Genomic DNA, 16,332 nt, shown 5'->3' on the forward strand with positions numbered 1-16,332 from the left:
CTTCACTTAGCATAATACCTCCAGGTCTGTCCATTTCCTCTCCTCTCCCCCATTAGCCATAGAGCAGGGAATAAAGAGGGCACTTTAATTTCTTCTTTAGACTTCCATCATGTCCCTTTTTCACTTGACATTGTGTTACTACCCTCGTGGGCTTTTTCAAGGAAAGGGATCTGTGCAGAAAAGCGTTGCTTCCTCAGCGATGTGCCAGAAGGAATCTTCTGGGCTCAGCCCCGACTGGCACTGCTGACCGCACTGCTGACCGAGGCGAGGGCCAGGCCGGACTGACCGGGAGCTGTTTGAATAGGAACGCCTCTGGGTTTATCCTGTTGTACATCAGTAGACCTTCAGGTGGAAAACCTTTTGTTAAAGGAGTCGTTAAGTATCAATGTCACACATATAGGATGATGTTTCTTCTTACCCAGGGAAGCCTTTTATTTTCAGAGTAAACGAAAAGTGCTAATATAATATATCATAACAAGTATTACTTAACCATTAGCACAAGTTCTTACATGTTCATTTTTTTTCTAATGTGATGCAAAGATTTTTGGGTCCGTTTGATCTTTCCCATGATCTGTGGTGATCAGCTATTACTCTATAGTAGATAAAAATTCACTAGATTTTCTTCTTTAAGAGTGACAATTAAAAACAACAATATCTTTTACTAGTAGTGGTAAAAGGATTAAGACTATGAGGGCATTTTCTTCAAGTTCCATGAAGCCTCCATTAACTTTTAGAGGCTCTGCTACACTCTAGTTCGAGCCACTGCAATCTTATGCCTGGATTGTTCGGTGGCCCAGTACCTGGTCTTGCTGTTTCTCCCTGGCCTTATGTTTAGTCTTGTCTCAGCACAGCAGCCAGATCATATGTTCCTCTGCCCAAAACATCTCCGTTGTGTTCGGCGGCTCTCGGAATAAAAGCCAAAGGCCTATTAATGCCGGGAATCCCGCTGCCTGCCCAGTCAGACAGGCCACACTTCTGCCTCAGGGCCTTGGCACTTCCTGATCTGTCAGTCTGGAACCATCTGACGATAACTACATGACTCACCCCCAAACTTCCTTCAGGTCTGTGCTCATGGGCCAGTTTCTCAGTGAGGCTTTCCTCGACCACCCTATTTAAAATTTAACACCCTCTTCCACTCACACACCTGACATATCTTATATTGTACTTAATATATGTTCAGCCCTAACAGGTTTGGCTCAGTGTTTTGCCCTACCTGGGATCACAGAGGAAACGGAGGTGTGCACCATCTCTGATGTGTTCAGGATCTTGTGCATTCCAAGGGGTAGAAAGGTCCCAGGTTTGATTCTAGTCAAGGGCATGTACCTTGGTTGTGGGCACATCCCCAGTAGAGGGTGTGCAGGAGGCAGGCAGCTCATTGATGTTTCTAACTCTCTATCCCTCTCCCTTCCTCTCTGTAAAAAATCAATAAAATATGTGTGTGTACATATATATATATTTTTTCATTGTCTATCTTCTCTAAGACATTACCTCTGAGTGTGTGTCCCTGCCCTTAGAACAATGGCTGGCTTATTCAAGGCGCACACTATTGGTTGGATGAATGAATGTAGCCGGCCCTCGTCAATCCCATGACTAGATACGAATTTAGAGCTAAAAGCACTGTGGGGCTTCTTCGTACCAGTTTCATTCTCATCCTCGTTGCACAAAAGGACTGAAATGTCAGGAAAACATCTTTAAAATATTAACCACAGCTGGGAGCCATTTAAAACAGTCTACATAGTAAGTTAGGGAATGCCAACTAATTGTTGACTTGTAAGGCAAATGGGAGGACACAGTTGGTACACGGCAGGTCTCCTGTGTGCCAAACATGCAGAGCTAGGCCTGGGGACGGGGGGAGGTGCCTCCTTCAGGGATCTTCACACTTTCCCATTGTCAACCCCTCCTCTGTGGCAGCATCCCACAGCAGCTCGGCCCCCGGGGCCCCTCCTCCGAGGACTACTGCTTTGGGTGCGCCGGCATGCGTGTGTCTTTGTTTGCCAGTGTTGTCTCATCAAGGACTTCCTTTGGCTGCGACTATGTTTTCCCTTTTGTTTATAGTGTTTCTTAGTAACCCCCTGCCACAAGACTCTCCACAGGGTTGCTATCCAAATGCATCTTGAACTTTGTGCTCTATTTCTCTTTTAGTATAGCAAGATTTATGTCGGCCATGGAAGCCTAGAAAACAAAGGTTTCGGAAGGGAAGGTAGATGGTGCTCATTTAATTTCTGGCACCCCAGGCGCGGGAGGGCACATTGCGGAGGATGGAGCCCACGCAGGGGAGCCATGTGGTTCGCCTGGCGGAATTACCCCGTCGTGGTGATAGATGCGCCAGATTCTCCTAGCCCAGAGACATCACTCATGCAATAAGCTGTCTCTTGAATCTCCACTCCTCTGCAGCTTGCTAACAGAATGAGCAGTGTCCACTCTCATGGAGCCTCTGATGGTCTAGTGTGAGAGAGAGAGAAATGTAGATTAAATAACCACAGAAATGTGGGATTATAAACTGTGGCAGGTGCTGCAAAGGAGAAGATGAAGGGACTGTAGGAGCTTTGTCCTAGCCGTGAGCCCCTGTGGCATTGGAGCTTGGGCCTGCAGGTTACTAGGCGTGCGTGTACTCTGGAGGGAAGGGGCAGAGTGTGTGCGTTCACTTCTGGGCAGAGGACACGGAGGTGTGCTCCGTCTCCGAGGTGTGGAGGGATCTTGTGCATTCCAGGGGGTAGAAGGAGACCAGAGTGACTGAAGAGTGAGATGATGGGGAGAGGAGTGCATGGAGGGGCTGGAGAGGTGAGCAGGGCCAGAGCAAGGCCTGGCATTCACTGCTGGGTATTTATCACAAGACTGACCCAGAGCATTACAGGGGTTTTGGTCTGATTTCTGTGTTTGAATGTTTGCTCTGGGCATGTTGAGGAAGGGAGGGAGAGTGGAAGCTGGGAAAACTGCTAGAGTTGTTTTGTGTTTGTCCAGGAGGATGGTGGCAGGTGGTCTGGAGAGAATGTCGGAAGACATTAGCATCCAGCTTGTGATGGCTCTGATGGGCTCACTGAACAGTCTTCTGCTAATTTGGCTTGATCTTTGACTTGCCAATGAGGTGCCTACACCTGGGATTTTAGTATTTTTGTTGACTAGAGAAATGTGAATACATTAGTCAAGCTGGGTGGAGCTAATGACCAGGCTGTCTGACAATTACATGTTTCCTTGTAAATGAGCACATAGGCCCCATGGCTTTCTGTGTGGGTCAGTTTGTTGTGAGCTCTGTTGGCATGAGGCAGTATTAATAAACATGACCATTTCTGGAACAGTGAGTTTTGGATCTGATCACTTTTGGAACCAGCAGAGTTGAGGCACAGAATGTAGACATCAGGAATTCTTCGATGTCACCTGGTAGAGACTTTCTGAACAAGCTGTCTTTCCTAGGCAACATTTTCCCTTTAATGATGCTTTTCCATGATCCTTTATAAAAATTTTAAGTGACTCTATAATAGCTACAGCCACCAAATGTTTCTATTTTAGAACAGCAATTACTTCACCCAGTGGATAAAGGTGCTGCCCACCTAAAGATCTTCAGAGGGCGTGTAGTTTGAAAAGGCAAATTAAATGCAGAAGGATTCAGAATCAAGGAGAATCTTATTATAAACTAGAGGCCAGGTGCACTAAATTCGGGTAAAAGTAGGCCTTCCTTTCCCTGGCTGCCAGGACTGGCTTTCCTCCAGCTGCTGGCTTCTTCCGGAAGGTCATCCAGTCTAATTAGCACATTTCGCTTTTATTGTTTTAGACTAGAGGCCCAGTACACGAAATTCGTGCACTGGGGCATGGGAGAGGGGTGGGTCCCTCAGCCCAGCCTATGTCTTCTCGCAGTCTAGGACCCCTCGGGGAATGTCTGCCCGCTGGCTTAGACCCACTCCTAGCAGTCAAAACATCCCTCTCACAGTCTGGGACCCCTTCTCCTTACCGCCTGCCTGTTCATTGCTCCTAAGTGCTGCCTCGGAGGCAGGAGAAGCTCCCACCACTGCCACTGCATTCGCCAGCTATGAGCCTGGCTTCTGGCTGAGCTGCACTCCCCCTGTGGGAGCTCACTGACCACCAGGGGGCAGCTCCTGTACTGAGCATCTGCCTCCTGGTGGTCAGTGCACATCATAGTGACCGGTTGTTCTGTTCATTCCACCGTAATGGTTGTATAGGCTTTTATTATATAGCTTGGTTCTCTGTGCATCTAGCTTTTTATTATGTGTGTTGATTTCTTTAGAGACTATGAGGTATTTGTTTTTCAAATATCCTGTTATCTCTACATATAATGATACTGTCTTAATGTTCTGTTTAGGGACTGAGTCAAGGTAGGCAGCCGAACTAATTGGCTGACGTTTCATGAAGCCCTGTTGGTACTCTCAAGTTCAGAAGATAACAAACAGTGATATGAAATGCATTATGCATTTGTGAATACTCACTAACAGTGTTTTTCTCATCTTTTGCAGGAGAAAAATGGAAGAAACATACATTTAATGGAATGGAATAAACTGAACAGGTAACCGAAGTTAGCAGGGGATGTGTATGCATTTTGTCAAATTTTTGTGAGTTAACTATTTGTAAAGTCCTCAGAGAGTACCTGGCACATAATACTGTAAAAGTATTTGCTGTTACTAATTATTAAATATACCTGAGCCCAAAAGAAACCAGTCAGTGGTTCCTATAAACTAAAAACTATCCAACAAAAATGAACCCTTTGCACTTAAAGAAGTTGTGAACACGGTTGGTTAGTTCAGGCCTGCCCTCTGTGGGGCCTGTTTGTCACAGGGGCCTGAGAAACGGAATGTCTTGATCTTGGGGCACCATGAGCCCATGAACTCCCTTGGTTTTGCTTCTGAGCACTCATTCAAGATGACCGTATAAGTGTTAGATCCACTGCAATTTTGAAACCAACAAGTTTCTTTAAAATTCTTGAAGTGATAGTTCTTTATGATTTGGGGAAATGGCTCAGTGTGCAGACGGCCGCTGAAATGGCTTCTGGAGAGTAAGCTAGAGAGGACGACATACAGGACAACCTCACCTTCTCTGGTGAGAGCAGTGATCACTGGGAATGAGAAGTTTTAAACTCCGGACCCTGCCTGGCCCTGACTTCATGTCATGTAATTGTTGGTGTTGCTGAGACCCACTGGCACGTTCACCAGACAGTTATAAGGGTCGTATTATGTGCCAAGTTCTGTGCTTGGTGTTAAGATTGCAGAGTCGAACCTGTCACCTCTCTCCTCACTGTCCCCATCTGTGGATCTGCACCAGCACCAGCACCAGCTCCTGCCTTTTTTACCTCCCTGTGGGAGACTTGGGTCTTCAGACCAGAGTGATGCTCACCACTGTCCCATCTTCCCTCTGCTCTTTAACTCTTCCGTCTCCGGGCTCTTTCTCATCACATGAGCACGCTGTGCTCTGAGTTGGGAAAAGACACCAGATGGGGGCTGGGGCCCAGAGTCTGATTTCACAGAGTTGGACATTTCCTACTGGCATTCAGATTGTATCTTCCTTCCCCTGACTTCTGTTTCACACTATGCCGAATTCATTTTAAATACCGTCCTCTTCTGTTTTGCCATGTTTTTCTTCTGAGATTTTTGGAAGTCACTTTTCTTCCTGGTGGCATTACTGATGACATTATTAGCTTGAGAGAGGTGTGTGTCAGTGGCCTTCAAACCTGTTTATTGGTGCCCACAGGAAGAATCCGTGTTACATCAGGACCCAGTGCACATGTTGATACATGTGGATGTATGGTTTCCCTAATAATACCCCTACTATATGTGAGTTGTGATATAATTTTCTAGTCTATTGTGTTCTATCACTTTTTCTTTTTTCTCTCTTCTTTTTAAAAATATTTTTTAAATTTTTCTATCACAGTTGCTATACAACATTATATTAGTTTCAGGTGTATAGCATAGTGATTAGACATTTATATAACTTATGACGTGATCGCCCCGAAAAGTCTAGTACCTATCTGACACCATTCATAGTTGTTATATTATTGACTGTATTCCTTATGCTGTACTTTATACCCCCATGACTGTCCTCTCTTCTTTTTAATGCAACTCAAAATAGGTTTCAGAACCTACTAGACAGTTGTACTTCGATAACCTTGCAGTATTTTCATGCTATGGCAGGGTGGGCACATGTTTTTTTGACCTCCTCTCCATATTCAGTAGTAATGTGTGCAAGTCTCTCTTATGCCTAAAAATCCCCTCAGACTTGCCTTAACTTAATTCTAATGCTCAGGCTTTCCCCTTTTCTAATTAAGTTTCTGTTTCTATTTTATCACATGCCATTCATTCCTCAACACCTTTTCTGTTTGACATTTGACATTTCTCTCCTATTATCCAGGAATCATTTTATTTACCATTTTGAATGAAATAGATCTCTCTGTTCTATTATATCTTGCATGTTAAATAATATTCAAAAAAGTAACACACTTATTTTTCACTAATTCCTTTATTTGTTTGGATTCTGCATATTCTCAGAAACATAACTAATTTCTCAGAAACATAACTAATCTTATAGTCTGATCTCACAACTCATGCCCTTACTGGTCCAGGGGTCACATAACTAATCTTATAGTCTGATCTCACAACTCATGCCCTTACTGGTCCAGCGGTCACAGACTCTCAGTAATGGGAGGGTATCTTCTATACCTTGTGTTTTGGTTGGTGTCATGGGCTTCAGAGAGACACCTGCTGGCCCACATGCAGTGTTGCATTATTTTTCTATCTTGAAGTCAATCATATTGTCCATTTTGGGGCCTTACACTTTCATAGTGTGCAGGTGAGCTTGGATATTGCAATGCATTGAAGTCACTCACCTTATCTCCTCAAGAATTTTTAGCATTTCCAGCTCAACATTCAATGGACTGAAATGTAGTCATACCTTATCACCCTTTAAGCAGCTGTGGGGGAAAGGGTTTCATAGTGAAATTGGATTTCTTATCTTTGTGTGTTCTTTCTTTGGTTAATCCTCACCCAAGATACTTTTCCCATTGATTTTTAGAGGGAGGTGGGGGGAGGGGGGAAAGAGAGACATCAGTTGGTTGCCTCACAAAGACTGGGTGGGGATGGAACCTATAACCCAGGTGGGTGTGCAGGATGACACTAACCACTGAGAACGCCAGTCAGGGCCCTTTGTGTGTTCTTATAATGCGGCATCCAACAAACCAGGATCCATTGAACACTTATGAAAATTATAATAATTCTTTCTTCCAAGGTAAGTTAAGAACTTAAGTGTGTTACAGGTGTGTTATATGAGCATTACATTTGGTTCTACTTACAAGTTTAGTGCTGAAGAAAACAAGAATCTAAAATCTATTGTTTATTTATTTTGAAGCCCTAATTAAAATATCATAGTGACTTTTATACAATGCTTATTTTAGCAAAATCTTCATTGATTTCAGAGGCAAGTTTATTTAGCAAGGAACATAGTTTTATACATTTAAGATTACTCAGTGCATACAACAAAACAATATTATAATGTGCAAAATTGTTCTATTTATTTAAGTTAATCCTCATTAGAGGGTATTTTTCCATTGATTTTCAGAGGGGATGGAAAGGAGGGTGGGGGAGAGAGAAACACGGATGTGAGAGAGACATTGACTGGTTGCCTCCTGCACAGGGCCAGGGATTAAGCCTGCAGTTGAGGTATGTGCCCTTGACCAGAATAAAACCCGAACCTTTCAGTGCATGGGCTCACGTTCTATCCACTGAGCCAAACTGGCTAGGGCTAAATGGTTCTTTTAAAGAAAAACTAAACTAATACCCATCTGTCTTTGAAGAATATTTCTAAGGTTTTATAGACAGTAAATGAGACATTTCCTACTGGCATTCAGGTTGTATCTTCACAATTTTTTGTCCTGTTTACTCCTAGGCTACTGTATATGCCTGAAAGCCATTAGAAAAACATTAGAATGTGTGTGGCAGTCCCTCTAGGCACAGCTTTGGGAGAATATGGGAGAGGAAGCTAAATCCTAGCCCTTGCCAAGTAAATCCATCAGTATTTGTCTTTTCCTCCCTTCATTTAAAAAGATGAACGAAGTATCATAAGACAAGACTGTACCAAATCAGAGGAGGGCAGAACTGAAAAGGATATTATGAGTGGTTCAAGAGGGGGCACATTGGAGCAGAAATCTAAACAGTATTTGGTAACATAAAATACTGTGTTTGAGTTTAATAACCCCAAGTAAGAACAACAACATGTTAAAAGTATTTCATACATGTCCAATTTTTTTCTGGCCATTTTCCAAGAGGGGAAACTGAAGTGAAAATAGAAACTATTACTCCTTTCATCAAGCCACTTGGATTGATAACAAAAGGTGTGAGAAGTAACAGCAGGTAGCCAGACTCTTCTTTTAAAAGTGTGAGTAAAATGGTATGACAGTAGACAAGATTTGAAATAGTAAGTGTGTTATGGGTTGCTAGTTCTGAGCTTCAGTGCTGAACAGTCCTAAAGTCTAAGTATTGTTGTCATGAAATAAGGTAAACAAATGCTCGGTTCATTGAAGCACTCTGTCCGTAACTGCTACTGCTGTTGCCGTGTACAAAAATACTCCATGTCACTCTCAGTGCATCCTTTTAGTTGTGTTAGGTATGGATTTGTTTGGACCTGTCTCTATTTTTGTAATAGTTTGAGCGGCAGAAAAAACAATGACGTGAATAGCATCTATTGTGTCCCGAGTGCTGAGCATTGGGTGCAGGGTGTGAGGTATAAGATAGGAGAAAGCTGAGCTCAGGGCGCAAGGAATGCAGAATCTAACTCCTCGTGGGAATCAGCGATGGCTGTAGCCTCAACAGAGCCAAGCGCTAGTTGGTTCTGAATTACATTGTCTCAACATTTAAAGCTTAGAAATGGTCTTTTGGTCTACATTGTTGATTACCTATGATTGCCACACAAGGAAAATTCTGCTTATTAAAAGAGAGCAGGTTATAATAGAATATAAAAACAACTAATATTTCCCTAGGTTTGGATTATTACTTTAATAATCTTGATCTTTATGGTTTTTAAGTAAATATTTTCAATTTACAGTCTACTGTTTAGTCCTCAGGCACAGAATGATATAATACATATATTTTTAAAAACACATTGAAAGTAGCATTCCCTTTTAAAATATGTGTACCCCAACCTGACTATCTGAAGACACTTCCTGAGTATCTGGCATTTCCAGTTGCACACAATATATCTTGCTATTGCAGTAGGAAACAGACCATTTAGGCAGATAGATTCCAGAGGATTTCAGTATTCTGGGTATGTCTACGTCAATAATTGGAAGAAATTATATCCAGCACTTCTGATTCAAGGGGCAAAGAAATGTATTTGTATAATTGGTTTTCAGTGCGCCACCTCAGTGGGAAGGAGCAGAAGCACGGGCAACCTAAAGGTCTCCTTCGCAGTGACTGACTTTCTTGTTTACTTCTGGCTTTGGGTTGTTCTCAGGAGGGCACAGCTGCTTGCAGTGAATGGACTGGGAAGTGACCCGATACATATTTGTGAAAGAGGAATGTTTCTGTCATTTAAAATCTGGTGCCAATATTGCCAGAATTAATACACAGGGAGTTCGTTACATTTGCCCATTCTTAAAACGGTGAATATCCAGGGCTAAGCAGACAGTTAAAGCTTTAATCTGTCTTGACAAGCTCTCCTATCTCCCCGCTCCCTCACCCTCCCATGTGTGAAATTAGTGTAGGGTTCAGATCAAAGATATTTGAAGGGGAAAATAAGTCACAGAATAATTTAAATGTCAGCATTTGAATTTGGAATTAAAAGGAAGGTTAGCGGACATTTACTTTAACCTTTTCAATTTACAGATAAGGAGACTGGGTTTCTGAGAGCCGATGGGACTTGCAGAAGGTCAGAGCCTTCAAGAGGCACAACCGACAGCAACAGGTAAAGAGTACTTATTATTCAACTGGATGTTTTCATGACTTTCGGCGTCATTGAAGTATAATTGGCAGATAATGTTGCAAAATATTTGAAGTGTACCACATGATGATTTGATATACATATGCAGTGTGAAAGTGTTCCCCCCACTTTTAGTAATGTTCAGAAATGAATATTAAACTTCAGGTTTTTATCTGTTTTTGTTTTTTATTTATTTTTGTTTGTTTGTTTTTAACACACTACTTGGAAATGTGTGTCTTAGCAAACGGTAGTGGAAGGCGGGCCTACTCATACCTGGGCATGGTTTTCCCCGCCCCCTCTCTGGGGGACAGCCTGCCACGTGCACAGACGGGGAAAAAAACCTGTCTCAATGACAATGACAGTTTTACAGTACACTTTTCAAATCTGAGCCACTTCCTTTTCTAACAGTAGTTGTGCAGCTGTGGGTACCCCTGTTCAGCCCAGCAAAGAGCACCCCTAATTCCCGTATTTGAGAGGCCTCTGACAGATTGCCTCAGTAAATAAAATTATCTTGTTTAGAAGGTTGGTTTTGTTACTGGGAGAGAAGCAGTTTTAGTGTTGGCCATGAACTTAGACTATTAGTGCCCTGTGCCTGCTGAGGCCAGTTTCCCATTTGACTCCCCTATCCCTGCCCCATCAGTCATGTAGCGCCCAATTTTTAAAAACCCACTTCCCACAACCAGCTACAACTCTCATATGAACCTCTGTCTTGAAAATGAATGCTCTTGGTTGCAAATGTAGTTAACGAAACGGGGTAAATGGGGCAGGAAAATGAGCATCACCGCCAAGAAAAGCCCCAGTATGTACCGGTAATACCACCAGTGAAGAGTGTCATAGTTGTCAAGTGCAGGCATTACTGTTCTTTCTCCCAAAAGCCGCATGTTTCTTAGAAACTGACCAGCTAGGTTGGTGCATATGTGAATCACCATTTAAAAAAAAGCAAAAAAAAAAAAAAAAAAAAAATGCCAAAAATGTACCCCCTGACCTATGTGAAAGGTATTGGGGCAGACAGACATAATGAATACCTGGTAGAAATAGAAGTAAAGTTTCATCTGACCCGGAAAAGAAGTAACCTAGGGTGAAAAAAACAACAACAAAAAAAAACCCACTAAAAGTTACGATAGTGATAAATGGTAGAATTGTTTTTCTGGCTTCTGGTATGACATTGACACTGGCATGTACACAGTGATCATTCAGTGATCATGTTGTTTTGACAGCACTCTACCTTATATGTATTTAAATTTTTTTTATTTTTTATTTCAGAGAGTAAGGGAGAGATGAGATAGAAACATCAATGTTGAGAGAGAATCATTGATCAGATGCCTCCTGCACACCCCCTACTGGGGATCAAGCCCACAACCTGGTATGTGCCCTTGGCCACAATCAAACCCCGCGGGACCCTTTAGTATGCAGGCTAATGCTCTATCCACTGAGCTAAACCAGCTAGGACTTAGATGTATTTTTTAAAATGTGTGTTGAACCATTGCCTTGGTTTTAGCAGGTAACATGGAGAATGTATATACAAGCCAAGTATGGTCAAATATTTGTCACAAATATACTTAAATCTCCAATTTTGTCTGTTATCTGAATATTTCATTGTACTTTGAAGAATCCTGAAGTATTCTAATAATTTAATTTTCCAAAACAAAATGTACAATTTGTCATTATACATTAATTTTTTAACATTAGAAAGATAGTATGTTTGTTGGGCCACAAGGTGATTTTCATGCGAAAAGTTTCAAACTATGTGGCCATAAGTTGTGGTGGTCAGATGAAGACATAAATACCATTTCCCTTTGGTTCCAGGATTCATTGCGCTGGCTGTTTTAATTCAGATGATATATGTGAGAGGAGGAATAGCACTTCCTTCTCCTTTCAGTGTGTGGAATCACAGTGCTGACTTCGTGTTTAAATAGCGCCGTGCTAGGGTCTCACTCGTGGGCCTGGGAGCTGGGAAAGGTGACCGTGCTACCAAAATTAGTGTTATTCTTATTTATTATTCGAATGGGCCCTGTCTGTGGGGCTTACTACATAACCTGCGGACAAGGGTGGGCAGGTTATCTTTGGCATATGACTCTTTCAGGTTTTTCTAAAACATGACAGTACACTTGTCACAGTGTATATTTGACCTGTGATTTCTTTGGATCCTATTTATAACCAACGAGGAGAGTAACACAAGTGGGTGCAAAGAAAGAGGTCCCCCTACGAGCTCTGTGTCACCCAGGCTGGCAGGAATCCCGTGGCTCCCGGAGTCACTGGTTTGTGGAGATAAGACGTGGGAGACGTGTCTGACATGATTGGCTAATAGGAAAGTTTAAGTACCAGCACCTGAGAATGATTCTTTTAATATTTGTTTGCTTGCTTCCTTTTAAATTTCGACCATCACCCTCCCCTTTGGCAACCATCAGCTCGTTCTCTATGTTTATGGGTCTGTTTCTATTTTTTATTATTTTATCTCACATATAAGTGAAATAATTTAGTGTTTGTCTTTGATCTATTTCACTTAGCACATGCTCTCCAGGTCCATCAGAGTTGTCACAAATGGCAGGGCCTCTTCCTTTTTTATTGCTGAGTAATGTTCCATTGTGTTTATATTACCACATCTTCTTTATCCATTCATCTATCGATGGACAGAATAAATAAATAAATGATATAATAAATAAACAGCTAAGAGTTAGATTCATTACTGAAAATTAGGGGCCCACTCAACCACATTCTTACCCATTTTCTAGGGAGAGAAGAAAGAGGTGGTGTTTGGTCTGATTTGCTGGGAAATTTGTTCAGCGTGTCCAGGGCACCGAAGTGTCAGGAGCTAGCTGTCTCTGGGAAGACTGCACTCTGCCCCCGGGAGGAATTAGGGGAGACAGCAAGCCTGGTGGTGTCCATAGCATCAGTTTGCCTTTGGGGTTCCAGTCTCCCTTGTGTGTCTGTTCCCCCCTTTCTCCTTCCCAGAGTCATGTCTTCCTCTCAGTGATGAGTGATTGTGGTGCTAACCGATCCATTAAGAGGGAAGGCTCTGGGTTCAGACTTCATACAGTCAGATGCTTGTCTCTGCCTCTTAGGCAACTGACTTAATTTCTTAGATTCTTCATCTGTAAAACAGGGATAATATTAGTACTTACCTTTATGGGGTCACTGAGAGGATCAAATGACTCACTGACCCGTAAAGGGCTTGGAATTCCATCAGGCACACTCAGTATGTGTTAGCTATTATTATACCCTATGACCCTATTTGATTTTTAAAAAATGTTAATCTCTCCGTAACTTCTATGTAGAGAGAATAGACATTATACTGGTTGTATGAGTGAATAATGACGTGCATGTTACCTTTAGAATTGTTGATTAGTAATGCTAAATGCATCTTTGTGATTCGTTTCCAAGATAAGGCCAATGAAATTAAACCCACACAAGATCCTCCCACCTCATTTCAAACATGCTCTTTAATCTTCTTTCCCAATAAACCAATTTCTTTCCTGGGATTCAGGGAAAGGATTATGCTCTATAGCATGATAAAGTACATGCAACACACACACTTAAATGAAACTATTTTATGAAACAATAGTTACACTAAGTGTGATGAGCTCCAGATACAGAATTGCAGACACATTGTGAGTGAAATACGTTTTTGAGGAATGGCCAGGCTTCTAGCTGTCATAACAGCACCATTTTTGAACAGAAGTAGTTCTGGTCCTACATCGGCAACAGAGAGACATTTGGGGATTATCCCAGGCACCGGAGGACTACTTATCCTCATTCTCCTCACCGTGCTTGGTGCCTGGAGATGACAGCTCAAAATCATCTAAGTACCACTCGTGCTCTTCCCGTAGTTATATTCACTAATAAATTAAAATGGATATTTGGAGAATTCAGAGGATTCTGAGAATAAGAATATGGTTGAGCATGGCTTTTGAAATGACAGCTCACTGTTTTCCTTGTATGTGTGAGGGTGTTAGGACATAAAGTTTGCTACTTATTTTTTCCCACAGTTTTTTTTCTTTTTAAATTATTTAAAGTATTACACTTTTGAGCACGTTGTTTATTCTGAGGGGCAGTTGAGGAGAGAACATTGGAGCTTTTCCCTGACCCACGTGCTGCTGCCGGGTGACCCAGGACAGCTTCCCTCGGCCACTTTCTCCCGTGGGCACTTGAAATGCCAGGCCTTGGCCTGATGAGACATCCTCTTTTTTAAAACGGGTAGGAGGAAGTCATACAACTGATTTAAAAGAAAGGCTATTACGCTTTCTGTTGACAGAATTTTAAGCAGAATTTTAAGTGTTCGCTGTTCAGGAGGGTGTTTCAATTTTTGTTCTGTGCTGACCCAGTTTTGATAACGATTAATTAGTGACACTTTAAATTTGTTTAGCATTTTAGATCTCAGGGCATATCTTTTTTTTGGCTTGAGTTGAGTATATAGTCTGAAACTTCCTGTACCATATGTAGCAAGCTAATGGCCATGGGTCAAAGTGAAATCACAGCAAGAAGGCTTATGTACTGAGATGATTATAAATGCAGTCATTTATAACGTACTAGGGGCCCGATGCACGGAGATTCGTGCAAGGGGCTCACCCCTCTCAGCCCTGGCTGCCTCTGGGCCCCGCCCCCTGCCCCCCACTGGTCATTCCGGAAGGTTCTTCTGGAATGTCGTTCTGCCATCCAGTCAAATTAGCTCTTTATTATACAGGATTATCTTGACAAATTTTTGCTTTTATAAGGTGAGCTTGACTTGCAAATATACTAAGGGTTTTGTTGTCAAAGAGATCCAAATAGAGATTATAATTTTTAAGTTAGGGTCCATACAAGCCAAACATGTAACAGAATTCCTAAGCTTAATGTAGTAGGCAGCATTTGAAATATGACTTGATGTAACTTTAAAAAAAAGAATAGATGTTTAATTTTGAGACACAAGATGTACACATAATAAAATGATAGAGAACCGCTCCTGGTCCGGAGGAGGTGGCGGCTTCTTGCTGCTCCTGACTTCAGCAGGAACCAGAGACAGGTGAATAGTAAAGGAAGGGGCAGTAGCTGCCAGCTGTTAGCGTTCCATTGACAGGAACGTAGCCCTCAGACCTGGTAAAGGACAGAATAACCTGGAATGCCTGTTCTCGTGCCGATGCCTGGCTTCCTCCCCAGGGGTTCAAGTCCAGTCTTCGGTCGCTCTGATGCACCTGGTCCGAGGGCCGCATGCTGAAAACCTCTAATTCTAGGAAGGTCAGTTACACCCTTGCACCAGAATTCTTGGTTTTAATTTCTCGGTTGATCATCACTGTAGTAACGAAGATTAAATTTTAGATTTTTTTTTTTTTTTTTTTTTTTTTACCAGTTGGTAAGCCCAAACCATGGCTTAAAACTGTGCGAACTGTGCCTATACCAACGCGTAACTTTCAGGCAGTCATAACGCACAGGAACTTGGGCAGTGGCGTGAGAGTCATTTGTAAATTTCCAGTGTCGACATAATAATTCTTTTTTCATTGACATGGCCTTGTGAAGGAGTCAGATCTCACTGTGGTTTGTTCTCGTGGTTTCCGTAGTGTTAGGGAGAACGCTACAGAAAAACGAATCCTGTTTTTAGTTTTGAGTCACTTGGGAGCCGAGTATCGTTCATCTTTCGGAGGGATATAAGAGGCAGGCCCCGAAGGTGGCAAGTCACACTCCCACACGCACCGCCTTCACGTAGCCAGTAGCTGGCTCAGGACGTGTGCATCACCATGTGCGGTCTCACTCACCAGGGACTGCAGGCTCCGCGGCCGAGAGTGCTGGGCTTTGGGCCGTGTCCTCTGGGGAGACGGAGGAGCGCTTGCCTTGAGGAGGATTCAGGGTAGCCAGGTAAGGATGGACCGAAGCAGTCGTGCCTCTTCTCCTCTGGGGTGGACTTGAGGCTTTAGAAAGACTAGTCCTCTCTTTGAGAGGAACTCGGAATTATGTATCTTAAGTTTTTCTCTCTGAAATTGTTTTACCGGGTTACCCAGTACATCACCCTTTTGATGGGAAATCCACCCTTTTCGAAACATAGTTTCAAATATTAAAAAATATAGGAATCCATTTTTCTTTCTGTGCATGAAAATTTTTTTAAGTGCAATATCTGTAGTTGCTAAGATACTAATTGTGCGTAGTTCCTGGTTTAGAACTGAAATCTTGTATTTTTTTAGGAAGTGTGCTTTAAAAGTTGGGTGGAGGTGAAATCGATGTTTGAGCTTGGTTTATGAAATGATGTTACGTATGTGCCAGGCTTTTCTCTGTATTAAAGACCACATTTTGAGAGGTGCTGCTTAGACATGGACTCCCCCTCCTCTTCCCCCCACTCCGCTCTCCATCTAATAAAATGGTTTTAATTAGATGTGTGATCATGCCTCGCGGTGTGATCAGCTCCGCTTCTCAGGCTTGTGGTCCAGTCTGTGTACATTCAGTGCAGTGGCATTTTTC

The 16,332-nt window shown here is 42.5% G+C and overlaps 1 long non-coding RNA gene across 3 annotated transcripts in view; it reads left to right on the forward strand.

Moving 5' to 3' along the window:
• LOC311629143 overlaps positions 1 to 16,332 on the forward strand; it is a 164,009-nt gene that overhangs the window by 85,470 nt on the left and 62,207 nt on the right. For all 3 annotated transcript variants that reach the window (XR_014796157.1, XR_014796158.1, XR_014796159.1), the window contains 2 exons: positions 4,467 to 4,516; positions 9,816 to 9,894. This is a non-coding gene — a long non-coding RNA (uncharacterized lncRNA). The remainder of the gene's footprint in view (positions 1 to 4,466; positions 4,517 to 9,815; positions 9,895 to 16,332) is intronic.

This window comes from Pipistrellus hanaki, assembly GCF_964339955.1.
Source record: "Pipistrellus hanaki genome assembly, chromosome: 10".
Lineage (NCBI taxonomy): Eukaryota > Metazoa > Chordata > Mammalia > Chiroptera > Vespertilionidae > Pipistrellus > Pipistrellus hanaki.